Source organism: Pan paniscus, chromosome 4 (genome assembly GCF_029289425.2).
Source record: "Pan paniscus chromosome 4, NHGRI_mPanPan1-v2.0_pri, whole genome shotgun sequence".
Taxonomy (NCBI): domain Eukaryota; kingdom Metazoa; phylum Chordata; class Mammalia; order Primates; family Hominidae; genus Pan; species Pan paniscus.
The window spans coordinates 62755686-62775053 of record NC_073253.2 but is presented as its reverse complement, the minus strand read 5'-3'; the positions used below and the strand labels follow the sequence as shown (position 1 = coordinate 62775053).

General features: G+C 35.0%; 1 non-coding gene across 1 annotated transcript; it reads right to left on the bottom strand.

Annotated features, from left to right (window-relative positions):
- Positions 1 to 3791: 3791 nt before the first annotated feature.
- LOC112439911 (U6 spliceosomal RNA) lies at positions 3792 to 3898 on the bottom strand. The gene has a single exon (XR_003028138.3). It is a non-coding gene; the product is annotated as a U6 spliceosomal RNA (small nuclear RNA).
- Between the last annotated feature and the right edge of the window lie 15470 nt (positions 3899 to 19368).

Genomic DNA, 19368 nt, shown 5'->3' with positions numbered 1-19368 from the left:
ACCAGATAGATTCACAGCTGAATTCTACCAGATGTACAAAAAGGAGCTGGTACCATTTCTACTAAAATTATTCCAAAAAAATTGAGAAGGAGGGATTCCTTTCTAACTCGCTCTATAGGCCAGCATCATCCTGATACCAAAACCTGGCAGAGACACAACAAAAAAAGAAAACTCAAACCAATATTCTTGATGGACACTGATACAAAAAATCCTCAACAAACACTGACCAACCAAATCCAGCAGCATGTCAAGAAGCTTTCCATCACAGACAAGTAGGCTTTATCCCTGGGATGCATGGTTGCTTCAACATATGCAAATCAAAAAAGGTGATTCATCACATGAACAGAACTAAAGACAAAAACCATATGATTATTTCAGTAGATTCAGAAAAAGCTCTCAATAAAATTCAACACCCCTTTATATTAAAAACTCTCAATAAACTAAGTATTGAAGGAACATACCACAAAGTAATAAGAGCCATCTGTGACAAACCCACAGCCAACATCATATAACTGGGCAAAAGCTGGAAGCATTCCCCTTGAAAACCAGCATGAAACAAGGATGTTCTCTTTCATCACACCTATTCAACATAGTATTGGAAATCTTGAGCACAGCAATCAGGTAAGAGAAAGAAATAAAGGCCAATGAAATAGGAGGATAGGAAGTCAAACTATCCCTGTTTTCAGATGACATAATTCTATGTGTAGAAAACTTCACAGTCTGTCCAAAAATCCTTCAGCTGATAAACAACTTGAGCAGAATCTCAGGATACAAAATCAACATACAAAAATCACTAACATTCCTATACATTAATAATAGTCAAAGTGAGAGACAAATCAGGAATACATTCTCATTCACAATTGCCACAAAAAGAATAAAATACCTAGGAATACAGCTAAACAGGTAGGTAAAAGATCTCTACAAAGAGAACTATAAAACACTGGTCAAATAAATCAGAGAAGACACAAACAAATGGAAAACCATTTCATACTCATGGATAGGAAGAATCAATATTGTCAACATGGCCATACTACCCAAAGCAATTTATAGATTCAACACTATTCCTATCAAACTACCAATAATATTCTTCACAGAACTAGAAAAAACTAGTTTAAAATTCATATGAAACCGAGAAGGAGTCAGAAAAGCCAAGGCTTTCCTAAGCAAAAAGAACAAAGCTGGAAGCATCATACTATGCAACTTCAAACTATACTACTGGGCTATAGTAACCAAAACATAATGGTACTGGTACAAAAACAGACACATAGACCAATGGAAAAAAATAGAAGGCCCAGTAAAAAGGCTGCACACTTACAACCATCTGACCTTCAACAAAGCTGACAAAAGCAAGCAATGGGGAAATGACTCTCTGTTCAATAAATAGTGCTGGGATAACGGGCTAGCCATATGCAGAAGATTGAAACTGGACCCCTTCATCACACCATACACAAAAATCAACTTGAGATGGATTGAAGACTTAAATGTAAAACCCAAAACTATAAAAAACCTTGGAAGACAACCTAGGCTTCTGCACAGCAAAAGAAACTGTCAACAGAGTAAATAGACAACTACGGAATAAGAGAAAGTTTTTGCAAACTATGCATTAACAAAAGTCTAATATCTAGCATCTATATGGAACTTCAACAATTACAAGAAAAAAACATTAAAAAGTAGGCAAAGAACATGAACAGACACGTCTCAAAAAAAGATATGCATGTGGCCAAAAAGAATGTGAAAAAAAGCTCAATATCACTGATCATTAGAAAAAAGCAAATCAAAACCACAGTGAGATATCGTCTCACACCAGTCAGGATGGCTATTACTGAAAAGTCAAAAAATAACACATGCTGGCCAGGTTGTGAAGAGAAAGGAACGCTGACGCATTGTTGGTGGGTGTAAGCTAGTTCAACCCCTGTGGAAAGCAGTGTGGCAATTCCTCAAAGAGCCAGAAACAAAACTACAATTCGACCCAGCAATCCCATTACTGAGTATGTATGAAAGGAATATAAATTGTTCTATCATAAAGACACATGCAAAGCCAGGCGCGGTGGCTCACGCCTCTAATCCCAGCACTTTGGGGGGCCGAGGCGGGTGGATCACAGGGTCAGGAGATCGAGACCATCCTGGCTAACACGGTGAAACCCCCTCTCTGCTAAAAAAAAAAAAAAAAAAAAAAGACACATGCAAGTATATGTTCATTGCAGCACTATTCACAATAGCAAAGACATTAAATCAACCTAAATGCGCATCAATGGTAGACTGGATAAAGAAAAAGTGGTACATATAATACCATGGAATACCATGCAGTAACAAAAGAGCCATAAAACAGATCATATCCTTTGCAGGAACATGAATGGAGCTGGAGGCCATTAGCCTTAGCAAACTAGAGCAGGAACAGAAAACTAAATAATGCATGTTGTCACTTAAAAGTAGGAGCTAAATGATGAGAACCATGGACACATAGAGGGGAACAGCAGACACTAGGGCTACTGGAGGATGGATGGTGGGAGGAGGAAGAGGAGCAGGAAACATAACTAATGGGTACTAGGCCTAATACCTGGGTGATAAAATAATCTGTACAATAAACCCCCATGACAGGAGTTTACCTATATTACAAACCTGCAGATGTACCCCTGATCCTAAAATAAAAGTTTTTTTTAAAGTGCTTATTGTCCAATGTGAATGGCACATATGTAAATACAAATTAATGGTGATAAAAGTAATGATACAAATATATGCAATATCCAGTAAGAGCATAGAGGAAAGAATGAATTTATTAGTTTATGTTTATTCAAGAATGTATTTAAAGTGGCTCACAACATGAAATAAAAGGAAAAAATGAATACTGGAGTACTAAATCCAGAGGAAAAAAATAACTTTGCGTAGATAATTTGAACTCAACAATATATGGGTGTACAGAATACATAGTTAAGGTCTAGAAAAATGCCAGAATAAGCATTTGGCCTCTAAGCTTTTTGGAAGGTAAGAAAAATGAGAACATAATCAATTACACCATTTATATTATCTCCGAAGGAAAAGAAAATAAACTTATTCCTAGTGGTGAAATGAAAGTTTTTCCTGTAGGTGATCAAAAAATGAACAACGTGCCATCCTCAACAACATCCAGATATTAAATCGACTTCATAGGGCTATTTCTTATAGTGGCTGCTAGCATGGACCAATGATGACATAATGCCAAATTACATACAATAAAAGCAGTTTTACAAGAGGGCGGACCATATGGTCCAGGTGTGTAAATTTCTGCTTGTGAAGCTTATTCTTAGGATTTATTTTTTGTATCTATAGGAACACATGGACTATATATCACTCAGGCAATCCTTTGCAAATTTATGTTGTCCAACCAAGCATTTGATGAGTGTTAAGCAACAGTGAGTTCAAGGTTATAGTCCTTAACAATCACTTAGGATGCAGCTATTTCAGTCTACTGATTAAATAATGGAAGTGCTTAACTCCCTCTGAAGTTGGGTTCAGAGGGAAGGGACCACGGAACTTGGACTGTTTTTAAAAATTGTGGTAAAATACGCACACCATGAAATTTATCTTGACCATTTTTGAATGTACTGTTCTGTGGCATTAAATACATTCACATTGTTTTGCTACTAGTCCACCCCCACAGAACTCTTTTTATCTTACAAATCTGAATCTCTGTGCCTATTATACAATAACTCCCCATTCCTCCCTCCTTCAGCCCCTGCCAGCCACCATTTTAATATGTATCTCAAGAATTTGACTACTCTAGGTACCCTCATAAAAGTGGAAACATACGGAATGAAAATATAGAATACTTCATGAATTTGCACGTCATTCTTGCTCAGGGACCATGCTAATTGTCTCTCTGTTGTTCTAATTTTAGTATATGTACTGCCCAAGCAATCACTTCGGCTGGTTTTGGACAGAAGAACAGGAGTTCATCAAACTTAAAATGCGGAAAGCTCCTGCATGAAGGCAGGATGGTATAGTAATAATATTTTCCTTCCACCTGAAGACTGGGACAAGAAGGGACACTGAATGAGATGAGGTTAAAGAGACAGGAATAAGCCAAACTCTAAAAGGCTTTGTAAACCATGTTTAATTAAGAGCTTGGACTTATAGACAATAAGAATGGAACAGGGAATTAAAATTTGTATTTAAGAAAAATAATTCCAGGAAAAAAAGGAGGCCTGGAAGAGGATAAAATCTAAAAAAGACCAATTCGAAGGCAATGGCAAATATCTAAACAAGGTTTTCCTTCTTCCTCTTTTTTTTTTTTTTCCCCAGCTCACCAGTATTGTTAGAGCAGGAATTACAGAATTGTACAGAACATGGGGAAATTTGTGTCTGTGCTTCTCATGTCCTTACTTTCAATCTTCTGTTCCAAGCTTAGAAGGAAACTTTAAAAAATCTTATATGTCATTAACAAGCAAACAAAACAAAACAAAACCACTAAAAAGTGGGCAAAGGACATGAATAGACACTTCTTTAAAGAAAACACATAAGTGGCCAAAAAGTATATGAAAAAATGCTCAACATGATCTAATCATTTGAGAAATGCAACTTAAAACCACAATGAGATACCTTCTCACACTAGTCAGAATGGCTTTTATTAAAAATTCAAAAAACAACAGTTGCTGGTGAGGTTATGGAGAAAAGGAATTGCTTATACACTGCTGGTGGGAATGTAAATTAGTTCAGCTATTGTGGAAATCAGTGTGGCATTAAGTATGTTAGGAAAGAAAGCATAGGCATTTCTTATGCTTTTGTACAAAGAGCTTAAAACAGAAACACCACTGGTCCCAGCAATCCCATTATTGGATATATACCCAAAGGAATAGAAATTGTTCTGCCATAAAGAAACATGCATGCATATGTTCATTGTGGTACTATTCACAATAGCAAAGACATGGAATCAACCCAAGTGCCCATCAACAGGATAAACTGGATAAAGAAAATGTGATACATATACACCATGGAATACTATGCAGCCATTAAAAAGAACAAGATTATGCCCTTTGCAGCAACATGAGTAGAGCTGGAGGCCATAATCCTAAGAAAACTAACACTGGAACAGAAAACCAAATACCACATGTTCTCACTTATAAGTGCAAGCTAAACACTGAGTACAAAGGGACACAAAGGTGGTGACAACAGGCACCAGGGCCTACTTGAGGGTGGAGGGTGGAGGAGGAAAATAGAAAAACTACCTATCAGGTACTATGCTTAGTAACTGGATGAGAAAATAATTTGTATACTGAATTCCCATGACATAAAATTTACTTACATAACAAACCTGCACATATACCCCTGAACCTAAAATAAAAGTTAAAAAAAAAAAAGAAAATCTTATATTTCAGCAAAGAATCCAGAGAAGTCAAAGTCTAAAATGCACATTTTAATCCAGGAGAGCACTTCTGAAGTGGCATTTCTCCCAACTGACCTGCCTCATTCCCCACCTCACATCATTTGTGTAGCAAGTGATATGTACTAAATCATCAATTTATAGCTTTTCTGGAATCCTATGTGAATCATTGTTATTACAATTCAATTATCCTTAAGAAAATGGAAACTAAATATGGAAGGAAATGTGTTTTCCCTTCATAACAAGCTTTCTGACTTTATACACCCTAAAGATCCAGTAATAATTAGGATGAGGGCAGAGGCTCTAGGATTTGACTATACGAGTGTTGGGCTTAAATGCTGCTGCTTTATCTCATCCATTGGTCCTTAAGGAACACCTTTTCCTCTAGTTCTTCATGGCACGCAGCTGTCACGGAGCACTCTCACTCAAAACATTTCAATGGCCAATGCCTAAGGAATCATGTATGAAGTTACTGTTACCTCCAATGAGAGATCTTTTCCTGACAATGTATCTACCTGGGATGCTTTCCCTCACCCTATTTTCATATGTGAAATCATAACCTTCTGTAAGAATGATGCAAAGAAGAAAATTGTAAAGCTTTCCCCCCAGAATATACTGGACATAATATCTTCATGCTCTAAAGTCTAGTTGGATTTTGTTTCAGTCTTTTCCATGGCACCATCTTAGTCCTCAAAGTTTTATTTTAAAATTATTTGAGAATGGAGATAATTTCATAATTTTACCTGAATTCTTTATTTGCATATAGGAAATAATAAATGTTGAATAATAAGTGCTTATGTATTCAATAAATAGCTGTTTCAGGCCTATTAGATTCTAACTACTTGGTTAGGTATTAGAAATACACCAATGAATACGAAATAATCTCTGGACTCAAGAAATCTCAGTGCAAGTGGAAGATTCCTCAGAAATGTTTTGGAGCATGAAGAGGACATCCTGGGGAAAAATTAAGAAGGCACATCTAGAGTCTTAAGAATTCTGGAAAGGGCTAGAATTAAAAAATACATTGTGATATCTAAATTTGGCTATCAATAGTGTTTCTTCAGGTGGCAAAAAAAGAATTGTTCTTAAAATAACAGGAAACTAAATTACAAAAAGGCACATTTCAACTTAAAGTAAGAACTGTTTTTTAGTAATCATAGCATCTCCACATTAAAATTAGTTGCTTTGTAAAGATAAAGAGCTTTGTATTATATTAAAAATCTGGACAACCAGCTGCATAAATGTATAAGTTTAATGTAGAAGAAATCATTGTAAGGGTGAAAAATTTGAGTTGACAATTTTAAAGACTCTAATTTCAAGATCTATTAATTTCATATAAGAATAATAGAACATCTCATTATATACATGTAAGGATAATATGGATTATTATGTCTGAAGCTGAATGTATTATTGAAAATAGATGCTTTTGAAACTCTAACAGAATTATTCACAAAAATTATTCTTCACTTTTCAAATATGAACTATGACTTTCATTTGCTAAGACGTATAAGTCTATTAAACGTGTGTGTGTGTGTGTGTGTGTGTGTGTGTGTGTGTGTAGAATATCCTAGTGATACTCCAGGTAAATTGGCATTACTCAATAAATGGAGGATCTTAAGTCAATCATAACCTGTGTCAAGTTGCTGCAGAGTAAGGCCCAAAACCATTATTTTGCACAAGAAATTGTCCAAAGGTTAAGCCAGATTATGCAGAAACCTGAGCATTAAGTATATTAGGAAAGAAAGCATAGGCATTTCTTATGCTTTTGTGCTAATCTTCTCAAATTCCCTTTTCCAAGTGATTAAGTATCAAGGAACCAGGTTCCATGGAAATGCTTGGCTCAATGAAGAGAATGAAATAGAGAAAGAAGGAAAAAAAACTGCAACAGAAATCTCTTACATTAAAAAACATATCCTAATACAATATTTATAAAAGTGCTTCAAAAGTCTTCCAGAATGCTTCAAAAGTAAAAAAAAAAAAAAAGAAAAAAATGGATGGAATACTTAAAATCTCTCACTTCTATTTCTTCCCATTGTTAAAAGTCTTCTTCTGCTCTCTGCTCCATTCCATCTGACCTGTTATTGTTTAAGTCCTAATCATGAATACTTGGACTACTGTAGTCTTACACTCTTTCTTGTATCTTTCACAATAACGCCAAACACATGTATCTTTAAAAACACAAATCTGATCTTGAAATCAAGCTCCTTTACAATCATTTTGCAAGAGGAAACTGAAGTTCAATGAAGTTTAAATGGATGACCAAGATCAGGGGGCTCTGAGTACCAGGCTGGAGCTAGAGCCCAAGTCCAGTTCCTCCTTCAAAATTATTTTACCTCTGTCATCGTCTTCCTAGATATTGTGTGTATATTATGGATTCTAATAGAATGATTTTACCTCAAAAATACAGTAAAATTTGGATAGAATGTTGGGACCGCATTTACAGACAGAAAGACTGTCAGCTCAAAATTTTATTCACAAAGTACATAAAACCTGTTCAACAAAGTTGTGTTGCAGAACAATTGCTCCTAACACATAACTTGCCAGTATTTAAAACCATTCCCCCTATTTGTCTATATATTTAAATCTCTCTTATATATGCATCAAGAAGCAATTTGATTTTGTTTTTATCCAACACACAGTTTAACACATTGCTTAAATATATTAAAGAAAAATATTCTTATTAAGATTAACCCTGTGTATGTTTTCTTTATACCGTATAAAAACTTATAACTTAAGGGGGAAAATAAAAGGAGTATAAAAATTTCCATATTCTGCTCTTCCTTTTAATTCCCATTTTATTTTCATATTAAAATTGTCCAAATTCTACATTGAAAATTTAATAAAGTAATGAATTTGAGTAACTTTGTAAAATGTTAATATAGCCAAAATTATAATAAGAAAAATGTGGAATGTAGGAATATTTTGTTTTTAATTTGGCAAGATCTGATAGAAACTCTGTTATGCAATTCTCACATAAGAATTATTAGATATATTGCAAATGTCATACAATAAACTGAATATAAACAAAACATAAAATTATGATGTTTATCTTTATTTTCAGATTACTGATGCTTCTAAAATGTATTAATAACATTAAAATTAAAAGTTAAATATCCTGATAGTTAATATAAGTGCAATTTTGTAAAATTCCACTTTTGTGCAACACGCAGCTAACTTTTAATATTCATTTCTCATTTTCTTATTTTTCTATATTAATATCATTGCTAAAGTACAACACAAATGCTCAAATTTGTTTTTAAAATTAGCTGAGGAGCTATATTTTATAGTAAATAATGTGTGATTAAATTTTAAGTTATATAAGAATCCACTCACTAATATCAAAATGTGTTTATGGCCTGGATACTATAATTTACTTTACTTCTTGTTAATTCGAATAATAAAATACTCGAAACATGGTCTTGAAAGTTTTAGGTAGCTACTAATGTAAAACTACCTAACAGTCAGGAATAAAAACCTGCCATCGATGCTATTTCCATTATTTAAAATACTGAATTAAACCCAGCACACACTGTAAATTGTTTTTGCTTCTTCCTTTTAGGATAGTTGTGAAAAGTGAAATAACCAGGCAGCCTTATCTTAGGTGAGACCGTTTCGGCTTGGAAACAAACAAAGCTCTCTCTCGATGAACTGGGTTCATTTCATATTTGTGTAATACCCTGGAAGAAATTAGGTTTCAATAAAGTCCATTTTTGTCACTGCATGTAGCAATGAATATCACACCCAGCAGGGCACAGTGGCACCTGGCTGTCCAGACCCCAGTGTAGCACAAACCATCTGGGGGTAATTACAACAAGGTATTCTTTAAGGACCAGATGGGAGCAAGGAACAGAAGCCCCTACCCCTCCCAGTCATTTACAACATAATTCCTTTCAATGATATACTTAATCCTCCCACCAGCTATGCCTTTCAGCTTGCTGTTGTCACTGTTCCTTTATGTAAATTCAGACACAAGACCGGGAAAAAGAGGGGGTGAGACAGAAAGTACAAGAAAAAAAGGGAAAGGGTGAGAGAGAGCGCCACTGGTGCCTCTAGGGACCAAAAGAAATTATTCATCCCTAAATTGTTTTCACCACAGCGAGTACAGTAACAAATTTTTTTAAAAAAAGAGGACTGAAATTATCCTAAAGAAGGTCAATGCGACAGCCCTGTGTGGCACCAGCTGAGGTTTACTCAGCCACCTGTTAGCTAGAAAGCTCTCTGCACACGCTTATGATGCATTTAACCAGTTTAAAGGGTCTTTATTGACAGGCCAGCCACCTCCATTCAGCAGGCTGGAGCCATAGGCCTGCTTTGTGGTCATATGTGGCACACAAGCCTTAATTCAATTACGCTGTAAGCCTATCCAATCTGCATCACTGCCCTTTCACTTTTGTGCCATTTGTCTTGCATATTGTAAAGAATTTTATTTTGAAGAGGGAAAGGCACCCTACAACCCAGTTGTCTTTATTTTTCATTTAAGGTTGTGCCGCAGGTGCGCCGCCACCTTTCAACTCCCGAAATGCATTCATCTTTAAGCGATATTTTAGAGGGAAGCAGTATTTATTGTTTGGTGACACTGCTTTGTGGGTGTTGCTGATTTTTATTTTTTTTTAATTAGGTGTATGTTCAAACTCTCCAACACACCAACAAAGAGTCTCCAAATTTGATTGTTAAAAATTCAAAAGAAGAAACAAAAAGAAAAACACACATGATAAATGAAAATGACAATTATTAGCTTTGTTCTACAATTTTTTTATTTAAAAAGAAAAGTATTTCTTAGAGTGATCATATATTAAATTTTAAATTTTGGATTTTCTTCAAGTGTCTGACACAAAATATGAATGTCTGTATATATGAGTGAGGCTCAGTGCTGCTATGTTGCTTGAAAATTTCTAACATAAGTTCCATAGAAGGTAATTAAATATATCAAGTCTGCTTATATTGTTTTGTATTTTGGTACTTTCAATTTTCCATAACATTGGAAACATGTTATTGTTTGATGCTTGGTATTTTCATAGTAATGTATAGACAATGAAAAAATAAAGATAGATTTCCCAAAGTCAAGGGCTCTATTATTTTTGTAACATATTTTTCTTAAACTAAAAGTCTGCCTCGTTTAAGCATGCTTAAAATAGCATGCAACAGTGCAATAATATAGAAATGTGATAGCCAACCAAACCTACCCCCTAGAGGTCCTGTGTTTGTATTAAGAGTATGGATGATTCCAAATCAATGTTCCCCCAAATCATTAAATGACTTACCATGAGAATTGAAGGGACTTCAAAGAAGGGAGAGAAGAATCTTCTTTGTTAGGTAATGTCTATTTTCCACTCAAGTAGGAAAGGACAATAGTGCTAGGTTACTTATCAAGGTTATTAATTGAGTAAGTGTCAATTTTCATCATGGCAACTTCAACGTGTCTTTGGTATGGAAGTTCCCATCTCTTTTAAATTACTGAATCAAAACCACAAATATGAAGCATTCGAAAGAGACCAAGACATTTTAATTGGCAAGAAAAAATAGAAATATTTGTATCTGATCCTCAAAATAAAAGGTGTTTAAAAAACTACTTTTATATGCATGTAAATTTAATGTATGTGTATCTCTCAACAATTCTATGCCCATTTCCTTTGTGTTTTCCTATGGGATTGCAGTTTAAAAACGAGAAAACTAAGGATTAATAGAGGCTAAATGGCTTGCGCCTTAGGGTTCTTTCCATTACACCATGAAGATCTCATATGACTATTTTATAAACTTTATGATTTTTACCCATCTATGCATGTATGTGTATTTAATGTATGTGTATTTCTCAGCAATTCTATGCCCATTTCCTGTTTTCCTATAGGATTGCGTTTTATCAATGAGGAAAACTAAGGGTAAATAGAGCCTAAATTCTTTTGATTTCTAATTGAAATCGAAATTCCTTTGATTTCTAATTGAAATCGAAATTCCTTTGATTTCTAATTGAAATCGAAATTCCTTTGATTTCTAATTGAAATCGAAATTCCTTTGATTTCTAATTGAGGGTTAAGAGCTCAAAATTCTTGTGATTTCTAACTGAGGGTTCTTTCCATTACATCATGAAGACTTCATATTACTATTTTATGAACTTTATGATTTTTACGCATCTGTGAAATTTTCTGTATATATTAGAGATATGCACTGTAACATATATATACAGGAAATTGCACAGATGCGTAAGCTTATCAATATATGTACATATATATGGTGGAGTATGCTCTATGAACGCTCTATGTACTCAAACATATATATATAACGTATATATACATATGTACATACATTGATAAGCTTATCAATATTCTGTGAAGCAGGAATAATGACTGAACTTGTAAAAGTCTAGAATCACATCAAAAGAATGAGAAAAATGACCTGAATTTGTTACACTAAAAAATCATTGCTAAGATATAGACATATTTCTTTAGCCACTTTTAACCCCTTAGATAGAATTTTGAAGTAAAAAATAGCCAATAATATGTGTCTAGTTTAAAATATTCTATGTGAATCACATAACCTGTTTGCACTTTGTATCTCTCTACATAACAATACAAAAAATTTGAGAGTTCATTTTTTAAGGACTTTGGCATCCTGGAATTCAGATTAAAATATCTAAATATTCTTGATATAAATGTAAGAACACAGGTTTTGAAACATTTTAGAAGAAAAGTAGTACAGGAAGTTAGTTTCGTTATAGAAATCTATATTTTCATTAGCATTTTACAACGTAAATTATTTTTCCAAATTTCAAACATATCATATTGCTTTTGAAATAATGTAATCTATAATAACCCCATGAAATGACTGCATAATTATATGCCAAATAAGTGTCTATTAAAATTTAACTACCCATTATATTTTTATGAGATCACACAATAAAATGGAATTATATAATGTTTATGTTAAATTCTCACTTTCCAATAAAAATCATGCAAATATTCCTTTCTGAAAACACTTTATTCAAGGAAATGTTGAAGAAAAAAATTCAGAAAAACTAAAATAGTAATTAGCTAATAACCATAACCGTAACTATATATGTATGTGTATATATATTTGAGAATCCAAACTTAATATAGCTGAGTAAACCAGAGGACTAAATAATTTTGGAAATCTGTTACCGAATGGCTAATATTCACCGAAGATGTTCAAAGCTGAAATTTGAAGAGATAATAAACAATAACAAATTTACTATATTTTAGATATTTTACTCATCATGTATAAAAACTCTCTTGCCTAAGGATTTACAAAGAAAAAACTCAGGTAGCAAGAAACTGGTTATTTTCACACGTGGTGAAACATAATTTTAGCTTCACATACAATTCCTGTCCAACACAGTGGTGCCTCCTGAGAATAAAATGTGCTTTGGAGAAAATTATCACTGTATACCAAGGAACTTCTCATGCAAAACTCCCTTTCTTGTCAATGAAATTTTCAAGCACACTTGATGGCCACAGAATGAGGATATATGTGTATGTTTCTAAGCCAATAATGCAGTTTGAATTAAAATAAACTATCTCTTCACTAAATTTTCTGACCCTAAATATGCATCTTGCCCATTTTGTTTGCAAAGTTTGTTTAGAAAATACAAAAGACATTTTTTGTGTGTTCATTTTGCCATAGTCAATTCTAGTATCAAGAAATGTCAACATGATGTCATTGGGTTTAGCGGAAAAGTGAAAAATTGAGTCAACTAGTTTGTTCAGTGTGCAGAATGTCAAAGAGTGGTTTCTGTAATCTTTATTCTTGAATTCACCATTTAAACATCATTTGGCAACGTTGTGTTAACATTTATGTTGCTATGATCAACATGGTTTGGTTCGGCCTAGTACCCAAAAGCAGTAAGTAATATATGGCTATCTAAACTAAAGAATAAAGACAAGCTACTTCTCATTAACCCAAAGACAGATAAAAATTGCAGTATGAAATCTAGAAGACTGATGAACTAATCTCACAGCTATCGTTTATTCTTATTTCTCTACCACCCTAGATACGCCGATGACCTTAGCTAGTTGAAAGAGAAAAGTGACGGGTAAGTAACAAATTTTAATTTTCAGAAGAAACCCCCTGGGCATTTTCCTGTTTGTTCCTAAAATGAATTGTAGATTTCTATTAGTTCAACCTTCCACTCCGGAAAAATTTTCTTAAATAACATTAGATTTTGAGATTAGCACCAGAAGGCAACCACTATTGAATATGCTAATGTTTATTTGTATTAAGAATAAAGGAAAAGAATAAAACATAAATGTCTTATTAGAGTGAGATGTTATAAATTCACATGAATGAGACAGTGGAATGTATAGACTTGTGGGATTGTGCATTTATTGGCTTTGGCACTCTGGAGAGTGTTTGCAGATGTTTTGTGTACACATGTATGTCAGAAACGTACATGTATCCACATGATGCAGAAGAAGAAATTAGCACCAATAGATTAACTCCAGATTTCAATTACATATTTATTAATTATGCTACAGTGTACATTGATAACCATTTAAACAAATTTATTTAATCATTAATGCTCCTGCAGTTTCATTGTATAAATAAATAAACTGAACTTAGAGAACTAAGTAATTTACCCAAGCTCACATTGCTAACAAGGGTGAAAATGGGTTTGAATTGAAAGATGTCTGGATTCTGAGATGGTGCTGTTAACGTCCGTATTACACATTTATACCAAAAACACAAATGCCAAGAGTTAAACATATGCTACGTAATAACTGTATGACATGTTTACTGTACTCATATATTTGAAAATTTTTCTTCTCTTTCAGTTATTATAATCATTGTTAGAAGTAGTCATGAAATCTGGAAATCATTACTAAGGTCACACCTGGATACAAGAGGAGTAGATGATTATCCGTAGTTTTAGTACCTTCCCAACGTATCTGCCCCACACTGTCTGAAATGCTACCTAACATAAATTAATCAGCTACCTTTCTTGAAATATGAGTTATTATTTCTATTAGAGTAAGGGTCTCAATTTTATTTAAGTATTTCTATTCCTGCAACAAATATAAACTCTCCATAGTGTTTGAATGAATGTGTAGTGACTTAAGGAACAAAATATTTAATTTAATTACATTTTTCTTTACCACTTCTGAGTGAATAAGCCAGAATGGAGTTTCTTTTGGATTTTATAGAACCAGGAACATGGGGAAAGGCAGGCCAAGTAAAGTATCACGTAGGTAGTTCAGCATGGTGTGAAGGAGCATGTCAACACACAATAAGGGAGGAAAGAAGCTACAATTTAAAAGACAACAGGGGAATGCCAGTGATTTTTTTTTTTTTTTTGCGACGGTTTTCTAGCCTTGGTGGAACCTTCTGGCAATCTCATTATAAATTCCAGGGAGCACTTTAACTTCTGGTACTAACTGTGGACTTGTCTAACGGAGCTGTCCAGGCTCGACTTTATTTTTCTATCCTCATTGTCATCCCTTCTTAAGTTAAGAAACATTCTGCCCTTTGTCTGAATGCTTTTTCATACAATTGCCAAATTTTAGTGGATTTCTTCCATATTGTTGCCATATACGTGCGCAGCATGAGACAGAAGGTATCATATTATAATATCAGCACTACCAACACAATTGACATACGTTACATGCTCACTCTGTGCCAAGCACTCTGCTAAGCACCTCACATTGAATTTTCCAAGAAACCTAGAAGAGATTTTATTATTATCTCCGTCTTACCAATAAAAAAGCTGAGGTTGACACAATTGACCTAAGGTCACTTATCTAGAAAGTAGCACAACCAGAATTTGAATCCAACTAGTCTGACTCCAGAACTACACTCTTGTGCAAGCCTGTCTGTCCATATGCTCACTAGTTAATTAATAAATTGACTCATCAAAACCATTAAACACTTAGTATGTTTTCGGAATTGTGCTAAATCCTAGAGAATACAAAAGGAAATGAAACAATAACTTTGATGGCATAGAGAAAGACACCTATTTCTACCTCTGCTGGCCTGGATGTCTTTGTGGAGAATGTACTTACAGGAATCTAGAGGAAAGAATAAGAAAGCAACAAACAAAATGTAGAGTTGGTGGACAAACATCTAGGCAGGTGTAAGATTGTACAAAGGAAACAAAACAAAGAGTGGCTACCCTGGTCTACCTCAGGCCTTTCCTCCTGCAATGCCCCCTTTCTTTCTGCAGATAGGCCCTTTCCTTTATTTCTGCTGGTTGAAAATATTCATCTCCCAAGACTCATTCAAAATCCTCTCTCTCCTGAGAAGGTCTTTGAGATTCTCACTGCTGAGATGATTCTGGATTCTCACCCTCCTAGAATCCTCTCTGGTTCTTATTTTAATTCAGTTGACAGTGTGATTACTTCTGGATCTGTTTTATTCCCTGTCTCAAGCAGATTGAAGCATTAGACAGCCTCTTCCTCATGGCCCTTCCTCTCACTACAGGCCCTAGTCCCCTCAGTTGGCCTTACACCTAAATATTCCCTCTGCCTGATACACTTCTTTCCCCAACCTCGGCTTTTTTCCCCCGCTTACAAGTTCTCCTTTAATAACTTCTTCCAGTAAGCCTTCTATTTTTTTTTTTTTTTTTTTTTTTTAAGGACAGAGTCTCACTCTGTCGCCCAAGCTGGAGTGCAATGGCTCTATCTCGGCTAACTGTAACCTCCGCCACCTGAGCTCAAGCGATTCTCCCACCTCAGCCTGCTGAGTAGCTGGGATTACAGGCGCCTGCCACCATGCCCTGCTAATTTTTTGATATTTTAGTAGAGACGGGGTTTCACCATGTTGGCCAGAGTGGGTTCGAACTCCTGAGCTCAGGCAATCCGCCTGCCTCCCAATGTGTTGGGATTACAGGCGTGAGCCACCACGCCAGCCCCCAGTAAGCCTTTTTTAATTACCCGCAGACTCTGTCAGATGGCTCTTTTATGTGCTTCCGTAGCACCCACTACAATCCCCTCTATCGCAGGTAACGCCCTATACCATCATGGCCCGATTACTCTTCTATATTCCCCACGAAGACTGTTCGCTCAGACTTCAGGGTAAGAAGAGTTTCTGTCATGCTCAGGTAGCATGAGAGTTACAGGTACTAGTTGAATGAACACATGAATGAATGCTTTGTTGAAGTTGACTGCTCTCTTTTTCAGGTAGGGAGGCCCAGATTGAAAGGTGTGAGTGGGAGAACCATGTGAGGGTGATAGGCTGGAGACGAGAAGATGAGGTGCTGAAAATGATACTATTCAGTTAAGAAATTCTACATTAATATCAGTGTATCCTCAATTTGTGACCATTTTAACCCTGACATTAAAGGAGGCCAGCCAGGACCCTAACAAACAGAGTATTTCCCAGATACCCTTTAGAAACTGTCAGCATCCTCAGACTGCTTTTCCCATCTTAGAGTCTCAGTTCTGTCCTCTCCTTTTGTTAAAGAAGTGCCCACATGACATCCTACAATCACTGGGAAGCAGAGTCATCCCAGCTTAGTGCTCTAATGACTGGTTCCAAATCTCCCTGTTGTGAGACTCCTGTAAAATGAGGAAAGATCTTTGAACCTCAAAGCTTGTAACCCAACTGGTACATAAAAATGTCCTCATTCTCCACAGCTTGCTTTTAACATCTCTGCAATACTGAGGACATCTGTTATTTTTGCCTACCCAATTTTTTCCAGTACCATCATCTTGGAGGACTACTGCCCATCTCTTGGCTAAAGTCAGGGACATCACCCAAATTAGACTTCCTGAATCTTAATCTTGAGGAAAGTGTCACAAAAATGAAAATCTTTCAGAATTCAGTGGAGCCCGAAAGATAGTGGTGAGATTTGGGGCAAGTTACTTAACTTCTCTATGTCTCAATTTCCTTATGGTAATAATACTAATAATACCTATCATATTGCATTGTGGTGTGGATTACGGATGCTAATACGTGTAACACTTAGAACAGGGCCAGGTACAGAAAAAGTGCTAAATAAGTGTTATCAATAAGTAATATAGCTATTCGAGTTTTGAAGCTGCCATATTCTTGTCCATTATGTGGCCTGGCTGTACAGTTTTTCCTTCAGCTTTCTGGGTTACTCCCATTCCCTTCCAATGAACATTGTTTTTAGCTGAAATTGGCCTGCGTTGGTTTGTGTTGCTTGCTGCCAGAAAACCCTAATGGCTGTTTCTCTCACACACCATAGGCCTTTTCTCCCCAAAGTGTTTATTAGACCCTAGAGAGCAATAACCATATATTATTAATGTCTGCGTCATCTAGAACACCAAGAGTGGTGCTTTGTATGTAGAAATATTCATTTCAGTGACTGGAAGACCAAAGACATGAATAATACCACTGACCTCTTTTTTTAGGGCTTTACCACAATTTTTTTTAGCAATAAAAATCTGAACTAAGAACATCATGATCTCCTTCAGAGGCCTAACAGCTGCCATCACCAAATATTTAACTTTCCAGGGAGGCAACTAGTGCAAGGGAAAGAGAGCTCTGGAGTCCCAGGGGCCTGTGCTCCCTTTCTCACCCTGCCACTTACTCCCCAAGTGACCTTAGGTAAATAACCTAAACTCTCTGAGTTTCAGTTTCCTTATCTGTAAAATGGAGATAATAAAATGTATCCCACAGGGACTTGGAAACCCACAGAACAGATTATATAGGCCATGCTGGATCCTCTATTCAGCTAATATTCTTATTTTTTGGAAGTGTTCTGAAAGTGCACAGGAAGAAAAAGAAAATTAAACTTTTAATGAAAATAAGTTATTTATAGGAGTATACGACTTGACCTGCAACTGAAATGTAAACAAATCCTGCTTGGTTAAAGGAACAACAATAAGTGAAGGGAACAGGAAATTAAGTTTTTGGGTTGGGGCTTTCAAATGGTGCCATTTTACCATGAATGCAGAACTAAATGCAGCTTTTTTGTTTGTTTTTGTTTTTTACAATTATTACTTATCCAGCACCCAACAGATTTCATTTTCATGTATATTTTGTATCGTACTCACTTAAAAAGAAGCTCATCTAAAATTTACTAAAGGATAAATCTAAATTGTTGAGAACTCGACTCCTCTCTGATTAGTTTTATGAACACATTTTGATAGCAGAAACATTTTGTTTTAAGCTTCCTTTTATTATCCTTGTTTGTTTGCATCTTTATTCTTCCAAATTGTTTATATTATTTTTGAATGATAGAAATACTATAACTATGTAAAACTATTTGGAAATTTAAAAATAGAAAGTATTGCTAATAATGTCACTATTCTAAGTTGTTTCCTTTTAGTAGATTTTTTCTTTTCTCTTTATTTAATTGAAATGTATTCTAGCCTAATTTTTAAATTTAAGGCATGATAAGCATTTTCTGTCTCTATAGTTTTCTAACAGTAAATTTTTCTAGCTACAAATCTTAAAACTGAATAGATATTTGGACTATCTACCTTAAAAATCTTTTTGCTCTTGTTTTAATTATTTTTATAAATCTGCTTGTATTTTGACTTCAATATAAGTCTGATTTTGAAAGTTTAATGATATTTAAAAGCTGGTAATACACATTAAGGCACATACCTTGTTGATACTCAAAGATATTCATCTGCAGACATAGAAGCACTTCATGAAAAAATTTCATTTATATTTGCGTTATGGAAAATCTTGGAGACAAGAACAGTAAGTGCCTCTTTGATTATCAGAACCACTGCCAACTTTGAGATACGAGTGATTACAATATGTAGATTTTCTATTTCCCCTAGTGTTTCTCCTAGCTCCTAATTTTTCTGTTGGTAAAGGTGGAGCTGGTGAGGGAGTCTGGGAAAGGGTATGCTTTAGTGATCTATCTCATAATTATATCATAACTAGAATCTAGCTTTTATTTTTAATGTTATTTAGCATGATTTTGGAAAGCAGTTAATAGAGATTTTGGCTGTTTAAAAGACCTTGCCTCATGCCTGTAATCCCAGCACTTTGGGAGGCCAAGGTAGGCGGATTACTTGGGGTCAGGAATTTGAGACCCGCCTGGCCAACATGGTGAAACCCCGTCTCTACTTAAAATACAAAAATTA